The sequence below is a fragment of the Chiloscyllium plagiosum genome, unplaced genomic scaffold, assembly GCF_037043375.1.
Source record: "Chiloscyllium plagiosum isolate Xiang-an unplaced genomic scaffold, Cpla_swu_hap1 HiC_scaffold_15, whole genome shotgun sequence".
NCBI lineage: Eukaryota > Metazoa > Chordata > Chondrichthyes > Orectolobiformes > Hemiscylliidae > Chiloscyllium > Chiloscyllium plagiosum.
The window spans coordinates 12,417,586-12,431,990 of NW_028270153.1; the positions used below are offsets into that span (position 1 = coordinate 12,417,586).

The window sequence follows — 14,405 nt, forward strand, 5'->3', positions numbered from 1 at the left end:
GATGGGTTGGACCGAAGGGTCTGTTTCCATGCTGTACATCTCTATGACTCCATGACTCTATGACTAGTACATGACACAGAGTAATCCCAAGATTATAACATTAGAGGTCCTGCTGTTCAACTTCCTACCTCATTTACTGAACTCCCTTTGCAGGAGCTGATCTCTCTTTCTCCCTATGTCAGTGGTATCAATATGGATCACAATCTCTGGCTGCTCACCCTCCCCCATTTAGAATATCTTGTTCCTGCTTAGAGAGACCCTTGACCCTGGCATCAGTGATATATAACCTGCAAACCAATTACACAACCGTGCCCATTACTCCCAAAATCAGACTTATTGCTCTTGCGTTCTATTCCTGCCAAACTACATCAACAGAAGCAAGTACTTCTTCCATGTTAACAAGTATTTCTTCCATGTGAATTAACAATAATGTAATTGAAAAAATAAGGCTGTTATTTGTTGAACAAGAATGTTTCTTACCTGTATTAGCAATAATGTGATTCTGGCCCTGTTAGTTTAAATGGTGATGCTCTTACATAATATTCTTATAATGTGGGATTGCACAGGAATGGAACTATCACATAATATCAGAACAGACTACACTCTATCGCCCTCCTGACACTACTCACTCACCCTGTAGACCTGATCCTGAGCAGCCAAACCGACACCACCTTTGGAGTCATAGAGATGTGCAGCGTGGAAACAGACCCTTTGGTCCAACTCATCCATGCTAATGAGATATCCTAACCTCATCTAGTCCCATTTGCCAGCACCCGGCCCATATCCCTCCAAACCCTTCCTATTCATATATCCATCCAGATGCCATTTAAATTTTGTTATTATATCAGCCTCCACCACTTCTTCTGGCAGCTCATTCCATACACGCACCACCCTCTGCTTGAACAAGTTGCCCCTTAGGTCCCTTTTAAATTTGCTCTGACCAATAATGGAAAGCATACTAAACTCCTTCTTCACTGTCCTATCTACCTACGACTCCATTTTCAAGAAATTATGAACCTGCACTTGAAGGTCTCTTTGTTCAGCAACACTCCTCAGAACCTTACTATTAAGTGTATAAGTCCTGCCCTGATTTGCCTTTCCAAAATGCAGTACCTTCCATTTATCTAAATTAAATTCCATCTGCCACTCCTTGGCCCTTTGGCCCATCTGATTAAGATCCCATTGTACTCTGAGATAACCTTCTTTGCTGTCCACTAAACCTCAAATTTTGGTGTCATCTGAAAACTTACTAACTATAACTCCTACGTTCACATCGAGATCCACCTGTGGATTCACCTCCACTCTCCACACGTCCTCAACTGTGACTTACCCAGCTCCTGCTCTGATTGACCAGAGTTTCACTGACTGACCCCAGTCCTGCACTGACTGACTCCAGTTTCCCTCTGACTGACCCCAGTCCCACTCTGACCGACCCCACTCCCACTCTGACCGACCCCAGTCTCACCCTGACTGACCCCAGGTTCCCTCTGACTGACCCCAGTCTCGCTCTGACTGACCCCAGTCTCGCTCTGACTGACCCCAGGTTCCCTCTGACTGATTTCAGTCCTTCTCTGACTGACCCCAGTCTCGCTCTGACTGACCCCAGTCTCGCTCTGACTGACCCCAGTCTCGCTCTGACTAACTCCAATCTCTCTCTGACTCACCCCAGTCTCGCTCTGACTGACCCCAGTATCGCTCTGACTGATCTCAGTCCTTCTCTGACTGACCCCAGTCTCCCTCTGACTGACCCCAATCTCACTCTGACTGACCCCAGTTGCGTTCTGACTGACCCTAGTCCTGCTCTTACTGACCCTAGACTCGCTCTTACTGACCCCACTCTCATTCTGACTGACCCCAATCTCACTCTGACTGACACCTGCCCTACTCTTACTGACCACAGTCTCGTTCTGACTGACCCCAGTCTCATTCTGAGTCAAGGTTAGAGTGGTGTTGGAAAAGCACAGCAAGTCAGGCAGTATCCGAGGAGCAGAAAAATTGACGTTTCGGGCAAAAGCCCTTCATCAGGAATGGCTCCTGCCCAAAACATCGATTCTCCTGCTCCTCGGATGCTGCCTGACCAGCTGTGCTTTTCCAGCACCACTCTAATCTTGACTCTGATCTCCAGCATCTGCAGTCCTCACTTTTGTCCCACTTTGACTGACCCCAATCTCGCTCTGACTAACCCCAATCTCGCTCTGACTGACCCCAGTCCCGCTCTGACCTCAGTCTCGCTCTGACTGACCCCAGTCCCACTCTGACTGACCCCAGTCCCACTCTGACTGACCCCAGTCCTGCTCTGACTGACCCCAGTCTCACTCTGGCTGAGCGAAAGTGAAGACTGCCGATGCTGGAGATCAGAGTCGAGAGTGTGGCGCTGGAAAAGCACGGCAGGTCAGGCAGCATCCGAGGAGCAAGAGGATCGACGTTTCTGGCAAAAGCTCTGACTAACCCCAGGCTCACTCTGACTGACCCCATCCCGCCCTGACTGACCCCAGTCCCCAGGTATTTATCTGGTAGCTCCTGCTGCTGATCAGCCCAGGTTTGCTCTGCTATGCGACTGTACTGTTAATCCAGCCATGTGAATATATCTCACCCATTATCTTTTCCTTCTCTCCCTTGTTCCCTCACATATCCTTCTCCTTTCCCATTAAATGTATCCATATAAATGTATGTGATCACTTTTCTTACTACCATATTATGTTGATGGAGACAGGCAGCAGTAATTTAAAGTCACTTCTTGTGTCTTAACCAAGGTGTAGAGAGATACATCACCAGCTCAGCAAAAACTGAAGCCCAGAGTAATAAATACACAGGGAACATTGCAGTTTTATTTTTAGTTACTTGTCAAGAAACCAAAATAAACACAGAGCTGAACTTGAACATGGAATAACTATAAAAAATAGGACCAGCCCCCATCAAAACGATAGCATCTAATGCCTCAACAAATCCACTAAGTGGAGAAATATAGAGCACCTAAGCAGCTCAAAGCTTATCTCATAAATGCATGTCATCATAGGTGTTAATGTCTAGCAAGAACTCTGTTTGAAGTCAGTGTAGCCTGATCTGGTGAGGTTCATTATAGAGTATTAATGTAGTGGGACATTTACTCTGGATCTAAATAGTGTTGCCACACGGAGAGTCACATCGAGTAATACATCAAGAAACAGGCCCTTCAGCCCAACTCATCCATGTTGACCAGGTATCCTATACTGAACTAGTCCAATTTGCCTGCATTTGGCCCATATTCCTGTAAGTCTTTCCTACCCATGTATTTCTTTTAAATGTTGTAATTGTACCCACCTCTACTACCTCCTCTGGCAGCTTATTACATATACACACCACGCTCGGCATGAAAAAAGTATCCCTCAGCTCCCTTTTAAATCTTTCCCCTCTCACCTTATGTCCTCTAGTTTTGGATCCCCCTACTATGGGGAAATGACCTCGGCTATTCACCTCATCTATATCCCTCGTAATATTATAAACCTTTATAAGGTTACCCCTCACCCTCCTGCACTCCAGGGAAAACAGTCCCAACCTAAACAACCTCTCCTTATAATTTAAACCTTTCAGTCTCCTTAACATCCTTGTAAATTTGTTTTGCACCTTTTCCAGTTTAATAACAGCCTTCCTACAGTAGGCTGACCAAAATTGTACCCAGTACTCCAAATGTGGCCTTACCAGTGTCTTATACAGCTGTATCATGACCTCCCAACTTCTGTACTCAATGCTCTGACCAATGAAGGTAACCATTCCAAATGCCTTCTTCACCGCCCTGTCTACCTGTGATGCCCCTTTCAAGGAGCTATGTACCTGCATATCCAGGTCTCTTTGTTCAACAAAACTCCCCAGGGCCCTATCACTAACTGTGTAAGTCCTGCTCTGGTTTGTTTCACCAAAATGCAACACCTCACATTTATCTGAATTAAACTCCATCTACCATTCTTTGGCCCACTGGCCCAGGTGATCAAGATCCACTTGGGAAATATTTAATGAGGCAGCTTTGAGGAGATGTATCTAAACTGTGCTGTAAGTGACCTGAAAGGATGGAACAGGGTCATGTCTTCTCTGTAACCCTAACCTCTCTCTCTCTTTATTCCATTCTCTCCTTCCGTTTGTGGATCACCCAATCTCTAGTTTATAAAGCATCTTGACTCTCTTCCCCTCCTCTGGTGAAGATACTATAATTAGCTTTAAGCTTACTGGTTTGTCTGTCTCTCCTGACCTTTGCACTCTCCTCCAGACCCACAATCCTCCGTGATATGTGTGCCCCTCTGTTTCTGGTCTCTACAGCACCTTCAATTGTAATTGCTTTACCATTGGTCGCTATGCCTTTTATTGACACAGAGGCCGTGGTTGTTGTTGGCTAGTCCAGTATTTGTTGTCTGTCTCTAATTGTCCTTGAACTATGTGAATTGCTAGGCCATTTTAAATGGTCAGTTGAGAGGCAACCACATTGCTGTGGGTCTAAAGTCACATTTAGGCCAGATCAGGTAAGGATGGGCATTGTAAAATATGGGGCAGTATAAAATTTGGCACTGAACAGCATAAGGACAGCTGGCCAATAACTGGCTTAAAGTCTTCAAACATTCGATCGAAAGAGGAAAGAAAGGTGAAGAGGTGTTTGGGGGAAATTCTGGAGCTGAAGCAGCTGAAGGTACAGCCAGCATTGGTGGAGCAATTAAAATCATTCCTATGAATGAGGAGGAGTAGGCCATTCAGCCCCTCTAGCCTGCTGCACCATTCAGTAAGATCATGACAGATTAGATTATAGCTTCAACTCTACACATTTGAGACGAGTTGTGTTTTGACTCACTTACTGCAGTCACCCACAGCTGTAGGGAGAGCAGCAAGAACAACTTTGAATTACTAATGCACCATAAAAAATTGAATGAGTTGCTGTCTCGCTGGATGGGTGTACAATCATGATAGTCTGATCTGTGTGACATGATATCATCCTTATAGGATTCTAAACACCAAAGAGATAGGAGGATATTTGATTCTGGTTTGGACGTGACCCAGTAATGATAGAATGAATGGCTTAGATTTTCGGGAAGTCACGTCGAATCGGGTGGGTGGGTGTGATTCGATTCCAGGATTCCCTTCCCATTTCCAGGACTTCCTCCCAGGGTCGGGCATTGCGTGCCCATGCTGCACTTCCACATTTGCCAGCTCTGGGCAGGATTGGTGATTCAGCATGCCCACCACCCTCCTCTCCTGTCTCAATGTTAATGGAGCCATCTGATGAGCAGGCATGGTTCACACCACCCCAGAGGCTTTATGAACCAGCTTAGCCCTGAGCAGAATGCCCCTTTATCCCCCTCAAAAAAAGGATGTTGAGGTTTCTCTTTGAAGAATATCTCCCTGATCTTCTCATAAAGTTGTCAATTTACCACAGGCACCTAAAGACCTACTAGCAAAACCTCCATACATCAGACTTCACAAATCTTAGTCTTGACCACATAAACATCCAGACATTGGGGAAAAAAAACTATTCAAAGAAAGACAAGTTATTACAAGACAATAAAGATGTCAGTCAGGCAAGACTATCACTCCCCTGAAAGATGGATCAATTTATCCCACAAACTAAATCTGTTAATCAGTCTCGGAGCTTATGTTGAAAAATGTGGCGCTGGAAAAGCACAGCAGGTTTGGCAGCATCCAAGGAGCAGGAGAGTTGACATTTCGGGCATAAGCCCTTAATCAAGCCCTTCATCAATATTCCTGATGAAGGGCTTATACCCGAAATATTGACTGTCCTGCTGTTCAGATGCTACCTGACCTGCTGTGCTTTTCCAGCACCTCACTTTTCAACTCTGACTTCCAGCATGTGCAGTCCTCACTTGCTCTTAGTCTCGGAGCTTAGCCAAGCATTCATGATGAGGCAACTGTATCAACAACAAAACAATGAATAACTGGTCCAACGTCCCAATAAATGGAGATGGAACCATGTAACATGTCCGCTTGCCCACCTGTCTACCTCCATTGCCAACTTGTGCCCATCTCCAGCCCATAGTCATCTTCCTGACATGAAAATAGGACAGACAGGCATCTCCAGGATGGAGGGAACATCACAGGGTTGGGAAAGCTTCTGACTCTGGATATCTACCTCCTTGACAAACATATGGCACTGAGAGTTTGCATTTATATAGCACCTTTGATGTTACACCATTATGCCAATCTGTTTCATTAGACAAACATTCACCACTGAGCCAAAATAGATATCAAGGGAGGTGACCAAGAGTTTGGTAAAACTTCTAAGAAATGGCTTAAAAAGAGGTGAGGGAGACAGAGGTTTAGTGATGGAATTTCAATGCTTGTTTCTTCAAGGGCTGGAGGATATCTACTGGAGCAAAGAAAGTGGGGGACATTCAAGAGGCATGAGTTGTAGGAATGTAGCTATTTGAAAGGACTATAGGTCTGAGAAGGGACAAAAATTTGAAAGAACGAAGCTTCAGAAAGATAAAAATACAATGTCAAAGGCCATAAAATCAGATATTGTTACTTAGAGTTTATAGTGAAGAATCAGGCCATTTGGCCCAAAAGTTTCACACAACTCTCCTTCCATTGTAATTTCTCCCTAAATTTCCTACCTAGTTTTCATTCAAATGCATTTCCTGAACTTGTGGTAGTGAACTCCACAATCTAACCACTTGCTGTAAAGAAGATTTTGCTGAGTTACTTATTGAATTTGATCATGGATATCTTGACATTGTCCTCACCTCTCCCAAAATTTTCACTTTGCTTGTCCTATTGAATCCCTTCATATTTCGAGAAAACCTGTATCAGGTCACCACTCAGCCTTCTCTCCCCTCGACAAAATAGCCTCAGTGTCTCTCCCCCTGAAAGCTTTAAGTTTTTTGTTGTAGACGTCAACCTGTCCCAAGCTTGTTACATGGAGCAGGTGGGACTGGAAGTGGGTACTGCAAATGCTGGAGATTAGAGTCAAGATTAGAGTGGTGCTGGAAAAGCACAGCAGGTCAGACAGTATCTGAGGAGCAGGAAAAATCAACAAAATCCTGATGAAGGCCTTTTTTTCCCAGCACCACTCTAATCTTGACTATACTACCGCTACACCACAAGAACCTATCTGAATAGTAGCACCTCCCATATCTGGTATCATCTTGCAAATCTTAATTGCACAATCTGCAATGCTTTACAAAATGTAGAATATTCTTGGGCAGTATTAGTATTCTGCTTCCAGTCCATGTAGCATGTTTAGTTGCCCTTGGTGCTAAAATTAGTTTTCGAATGAATATGTTGCAATGACTAATTTTGCTGTTCCGTTTGGTAAATTAATTTGAATCTATTAGCCAGCTTGTAAAATAAAATGCACAGCTTTTTGAATCAAAGAACTAACAAAGTCATCTCACATTAATTTATTAAGTAATCGTGCGTTAACATCACTTACAGTAATTTCCAACCTCTTTGTTTCCACATGTCCCAGACAGGTGTACAAATGTTCTAGATTGCTAGATTTATCTGCAAGGAGATGCCAAAGGAACTGATGAATAAATAATGGCTGCAGCTCACTGGGATCCTGTTATGAACAAGGACCTAATTGAGGCAATGTATCAACACAAGTTAAGGTTATGCCTGTCCAAAGTCAAACTGTACACCCAAAGAAAATCCCCTTTTATAAGCCACTACTTAAAACTTACCTTGGATCAAGCTGTTCTGTCATCTGCTAACAGAGTTCAGTGATAGGTTTGTGTCTGACAAATTACATTGAGATGATTTTCTAACATTAATGTTGCTCTATAAACACAAACTCTCTGTGCAGAGACTTTCATCAGAGACAGATGTTGGGAGATGGGAATTTTCCTGACCCTGCAATCTTTTCTTCATCCTGGGGGGTGGGGGGTGCGCCTTCTTGTTTTCATGCTGAATTGAGGGACTAACACAGCCTGGTCACACCCTTGGTGGTGCTGCCTTCCTCATGGAGCAAGACTAGGATTTTGGAAAGAAACTGAAAGAGACCTCCAAATCCATGACTGCCTTTGGTCTCCATCACTTCCTCTCCCCTAATCACCGACTACACCCCTCTCTCTGGCTAATGACTGAGGCTGAATTAGTCAACCCATAGTTCTAGACCCTGAAGTGAGCATCCAACCCCATATCAGCTCCATCACCAAGATTGTCATCTTCGAAAAGGTGCCTGTCTAGGCAGCTACTTCTTCACATTTGCTATTGGAACCCTTACCCATGCTTTTGTTACCTTTGAATTTGACTATTCCACTGGATTTTTCTCCTGGCCAGTCCCTCCTTCTCTCCTGTAGCATAATTTCATCTAGCACTTCCCATCTCCTAACATTTAAGGAAGGATTCAGTTTCATTGCAGCAAGTTCAGAGAAGTTTCACTGGGATGATCCTAGTATAGTGGAATTGTCTTACATGCAAAGGCTAAACAAGGATTCTACTCAGTGGAGTTTAGACAATTGAGAGGTGACCTCATTAAAACGTATTGGTTTCTTCAGGGAGTTGACAGGGTCAATGCTGAGAGATGTTTCCCCACACGGAAGAGTGTAGGACCAGAGGAATTTCTTTTCTCAGTGGGTTGGGTCTTTGGCAGTCCTTGCCACAGAGAGCTGTGTGTGTGTGTGTTGGGGTGGGGGCGGTGGTGTGGGGGAGGGTTAGAGTCCTCGTGTACACTTAAGGCTGAGATAGATTCTTGATCAGCTAGGGAATCAAAGTTTATGGGGAAAGGGCAGGAAAGTGAGGAATGTTGGATCAGCCATGATCCTGTTGAAGGGCAGAGCAAGCTCAGGGGGGTGATTAGCCTACTCCTGTTCCTATATCTTATGATCTCATGGTCTTATTAACTCATGGTAAACCCCATTCACCTATCCGTCCTGATCCATATGAGCTCAATTCTCAATTTTAAAATTCTCACCCTCGTTTCCAAATCTTAATTGCTTGTATTCCTTGCCATACCTTTTATGCAGTTGTGCAGCCTTTCTGAGGGTCTGTGCTGATGCCATTCCCAGCACTGATTTCCAGTTTCAGAAGTCTTTGCCACAGGCAGACCTTGGAGGTCCCACAAGAGGAAAAAGAAATGAGGAAACGTAGCTGCACACTAACTCTCTAATTAATTGTTGGGAATACCTGACTCCCTCTGCACCACAACATTCTGTAGTCTCTCTCACTGTTTGATTCATGTCCTGCACAAATTGTTTGCTTCATTTCACACTACACAATAATGACAACACATCATTCGACGCAAATCACTTTGGGATATCCCAGATGGTATCTGATAAAGACAAATACGGTTGGTCCCTCAATTTCCTAAGTGACTAATGATACAACATTATTAGGGACACAGGTCAGATACTGCCTATCCTTTTCCAAACCTTCACCGTCTCCCAGGGATGGGAAACTGCAAGAGACAGAGGGATATATGAAAATGTCAAAAGAAAATATCGGTGATGAAAACTGAATTTCTAATGCTAGATTTGGTGAATGAGTAAATATGAAAGAAGTAGATACAGAATCTGCATGATTAATATTGTAAGAGATTAGTATAAATTCTTGTGATTCGCAGCCTGCAGAACCAACAAATTGAATGATCAAGTAAGTGTTATCTGTGTTATTATCATGACTGGGCTCTGGGTGTCTTTGATAGGAGAGATTTGGAAACTATTTGCAGACATAGATTCATATAAATGTACAGCATGGAAACAGACCCTTCGGTCTAACTCGTCCATGCCAACCAGATATCCCAACCCAATCTAGTCCCACCTGCCAGCACCCGGCACATATCCCTCCAAACCCTTCCTATTCATATACTCATCCAGATGCCTCTTAAATGTTGCAATTGTACCAGCCTCCACCACTTCCTCTGGCAGCTCATTCCACACATGCACCACCCTCTGCGTGAAAAAGTTGCCCCATGGGTCTCTTTTATATCCTTCCCCTCTCACCCTAAACCTATACCCTCTAGTTCTGGACTCCCCTAGCCTAGGGAAAAGACCTTGTCTATTTATCCTATCCATGCCCCTCATGATTTTGTAAACCTCTAAAAGGTCACCCCTCAGCCTCTGACGTTCCAGGGAAAACAGCCCCAGCCTGTTCAATCTCTCCCTATAGCTCAAATCCTCCAACCCTGGCAACATGCTTCTGAATCTTTTCTGAACCCTTTCAAGTTTCACAACATCTTTCCAATTGGAAGGAGACCAGAATTGCACGCAATATTCCAAAAGTGACCTAACCAATGTCCTGTACAGCCGCAACATGACCTCCCAACTCCTGTACTCAATACTCTGACCAATAAAGGAAAGCATACCAAACGCCTTCTTCACTATCCTATCTACCTGTGACTCTACTTTCAAGGAGCTATGAACCTGCACTCCAAGGTCACTTTGTCCAGCAACATTCCCTAGGACCTTACCATTAAGTGTATAAGTCCTGCTCTTATTTGCTTTCCTAAAATGCAGCACCTCACATTTATCTAAATTAAACTCCATCTGCCACTCCTCAGCCCATTGGCCCATCTGAGCAAGATCCTGTTGTAATCTGAGGTAACCTTCTTCATTGTCCACTACACCTCCAATTTTGGTGTCATCTGCAAACTTACTAACTATACCTCTTATGCTCACTACCAAATCATTTATAAAAATGATGAAAAGTAGTGGACCCAGCACCGATCCTTGTGGCACTCCACTGGTCACAGGCCTCCAGTCTGAAAAACAACCTTCCACCACCACTTTCTGTCTGCTATCTTTGAGCCAGTTCGGTATCCAAATGGCTAGTTCTCCCTGTGCTCCGTGAGATCTAACCTTGCTAACCAGTCTCCCATAGGGAACCTAGCCAAATGCCTTACTGAAGTCCATATAGATGGTGTCGACCATTCTGCCCTCATCAATCCTCTTTGTTACTTCTTCAAAAAACGTAATCATCTTTATGAGACATGATTTCCCACGCACAAAGCCATGTTGATAATCCCTAATCAGTCCTTGCCTTTCCAAATACATGTACATCCTGTCTCAGGATTCCCTCCAACAAATTGCCTACCACCAACATTGGGCTCACTGGTTTATAGTTCCCTGGTTTGTGCTTACCACTTTTCTTAAATAGTGGCACCACGTTAGCCAACCTCCAGTCTTCCAGCACCTCACCTGTGACTATTGATGATACAAATATCTCAGCAAAGGGCCCAGCAATCACTTCCCTAGCTTCCCACAGAGTTCTATCTTCTGCACTGTTATGCTTCTGTGATGTCTGTGATTCATTCTGGTGCAAAGAGTTGAACATTGAATATTTATAGGATCGACAAGATAGAGTTTTAGAGGAATTCGTCAGAACCTTTAAGTCTCAGGTTCTAGCTACCAGTGGATCTGACATCACTTGACATCACTGATGATGCACTCCAAAAGTCAGTGCCATAGCTGTTAACCCCCTACACTCCATAATCTTACAGTAAGGGATACTGGAACCATGGGAACATAGGAAAGGGAGTAGACCTTTCAGCCCCTCCAGCCTGTTCCACCATTTAATAAGATCATGGCTGATCTGTGGCCTAACTCCATAAAGCGTGGCCCATATCCCTTAATATTTCTGCTTAACAAAATATTTAATTTCTGACTTAACATGAACAACGGATCCAACATTGCCGTTTGTGGAAGAGAGTTTATCTTCCTTTGTGTGTAGAAGAGCTACATAACATGCCTCCTGAACAGTCTGGCTCTATTTCTCAGACCACGCCCCCTTGTTCTAGAATCCCCAACCAGTGGAAATAATTTATCTTTATCTACCATGGCTTTCCCTCTTAATATCTTGAAGACTTCTAAATCTTCCCTTAATCTTCTAAATTCTAGAGAAAAAAGGCCTAATATAGGAAGGATGTGAAAGCTTTAGGGAGGGTGCAGAGTAGATTTCCCAGGATGCTGCCAGGACTGGAGGACATGTCTTATGAAGAAAGATTGGGGGAGCTAAGACTTTTCTCGTTGAAGCAAAGAACGATGAGAAGTGACTTGATAGAAATGTACGAGATGATGAGAGGCATAGATAGAGTGGATAGCCGGAGACGTTTTCCCAGGGCAGAAATGGCTATCATGAGCGGGCATAATTTTAAGGTGATTGGGGGAAGGTTTAGTGGAGATGTCAGAGATAGGTTCTTTGCACAGAGAGTGGTGGGTGTGTGGAATGCACTGCCAGTGGTGGTAGTAGAGTCAGATACGTTTGGGACATTTAAGCGACTCTTGGATAGGCACATGGAAAATAGTACAATGAAGGGTATGTAGGTTAGCTTGACCGTAGAGTAGGATAAAAGGCAGGCACAACATCGAGGGCCAAAGGGCCTGTCCTATGTTGTATTGTTCTATGTTCAATGTAACCTCTCCTCATAACCTCTGAAGTCCAGGTATCATTTTTGTTAACCTATGTTCTACTTCCTTCAAGGCCAATGTATCCTTCCAAAGTTGTGGTGCCCAGATCTGCTCACAGTACTCCACGGGATAGAGCAAGAGACCATAGAGAGGTCATCAGATCACAAAAGAGCACTATTGTTATACCAGATCAACCAGAGGCCATGTCCTTGAAATGACTAATATCAGAACGAGGGAGTAGAGAGAGTGGTGGAACTGCATTCTAACCTCCCACAGGCTTAGCACCATGTGTTGGAATACTGTCCCAATGTGTTTGAAACCGGCTTGTGGGTCAGTGAAGGTGGGGTGCAGGGGTGGTGTAGAGATTTGGAAGAAATTAAAATCTGGCTGTTTGGATGACTCGGGGTTTATGCAAGGAAGACTAAGTAGAATTGCAGTGGAATTATTCAGTCTGTAGGCAACAGATTACTGAATAAAAATTTCAGTAACAGAGGAGCTGAATTAATGGCCTGAACCCTCCAGGAATGTACCTGTGGGATTGCTGTTCCTGCTATGTCATTCTTCCACCCTGACTGATGCCATAGTTCCTCCTGGCTCTGTGGAAATGCAGAATGAACCGTAAATAAGAATCCTTCCTCGGGGCATTAGGGAAACCAAACACAAGAATCTCACAGCACCCCAGATCATAATTGTTTGAAATAGCCATGCACCAGTCAGCTGTGAGCAATTGTAAAGTCATTTAACTCCACAAGCACAAGGGAGGGGACAGCCACAAGACTAGCCTCTGCACAGAGGCTTGTGGCTGGGGAGGGCATGTGGAGTAGGTATGCAGGAGCATGGAAGGCCCTGGTGTTCCTGGGAATGTTTGGGAGGGTAGGGGGAGATGTAGCAGAATGAATCATTCAAGGTAAGAGAATAAGGGGCCAAAAGGCCTCTTATTCTGTTCTGCCTGCAGGACCTTCGGTTCATCTGTATCTCAAATGAGATTGCTCTTCGAAAATATCCCTTACAGATTTTAAGGATGTTCCTGATGACTGGGGAGTCCAGAACGAGGAGTCACAGTTTAAGGCTGCTCGGCAGACCATCTTGGACTGAGATGAGGAGAAATTTCTTCATCCCGAGTGTGGTGACCTTCCGGAATTCACTGCCACAGAAAGCGGTTGAAGCCAAAATATTGAAAGTTTTCAATAAGTTAGATATAGTTCTCAGGTCTAAAGGTTTGAGGAGAAAGTGGGAACAGGAGACTGAGTTGGATGATCAGCCATGGTTACATTGAATGAGTGGCAGGTTCGAAGGGCTGACTGGCCTCCTCCTGCTCCTATTTTCTATGTTTTATAATGCACAGAAGAAAGGGTAAGCTGAATCCACCCTACAGAGTGGCAACTGTAATACAAGAGATGAATATGAAGATTTTATAAAGAATGAATGCAAAACCATGTTGTTTTTTCCACAATAAAAAAAATGTCCCTCACTCTCCTGTAACCATCAATGGCTGCCAACCGCAAGGCTTGGCCGAGTACATTTAGCACTCCCGGAAAAGCTGCTCTTCATAAATAATGATGGTGCACTGAATAAAATAAAGCAATTATAATGCGAAATGCCTACAAGTGAAAATTAATTTTGAAGACTACCTGTGTCCAACTTTGTGATCTCAGTTCTTGGGTTAACGGCAATGGAAGTGAGGAGGAAGGTTGTTGTGGAGCCTTTGTGTTTGAACAGAAGGGTTTTATAATAGGCCACACTACAGGAATTGTGAATTTTAATTGGAATGGGAAAGTGGGAAAACGAGAAAGCCAAAGCTCTGAGTTTGGGAAGGTCCTGCAGTTGACACACTGTCCGAGATATTGAGCTTCACGTTATCAGAAAGATATTGAGAGTTTTTGAGGACACAACACAGAGTTACGAAGAGGTTGCCTGGGATGAAGAAGTAAATTGGGCCAATACTGTGTGGCGATATAGTAGAAGCAACTAAAATGACGAAATTAGTTGATTGGTACACATTGCTTCTGATTGTTGAGTAGACTTCAACAAAGGAGGCGATGGACAAGTGATGAAAGGCAACCGAGAGAGCGAAGAGAAACAAAG

The 14,405-nt window shown here is 44.0% G+C and overlaps 1 protein-coding gene across 2 annotated transcripts in view; it reads left to right on the top strand.

Annotated features, from left to right (window-relative positions):
• The window catches only part of LOC122560285 (neurensin-1-like), a 50,964-nt gene that overhangs the window by 6,434 nt on the left and 30,125 nt on the right, over positions 1 to 14,405 (top strand). The gene's annotated exons all lie outside the window — the stretch shown is intronic.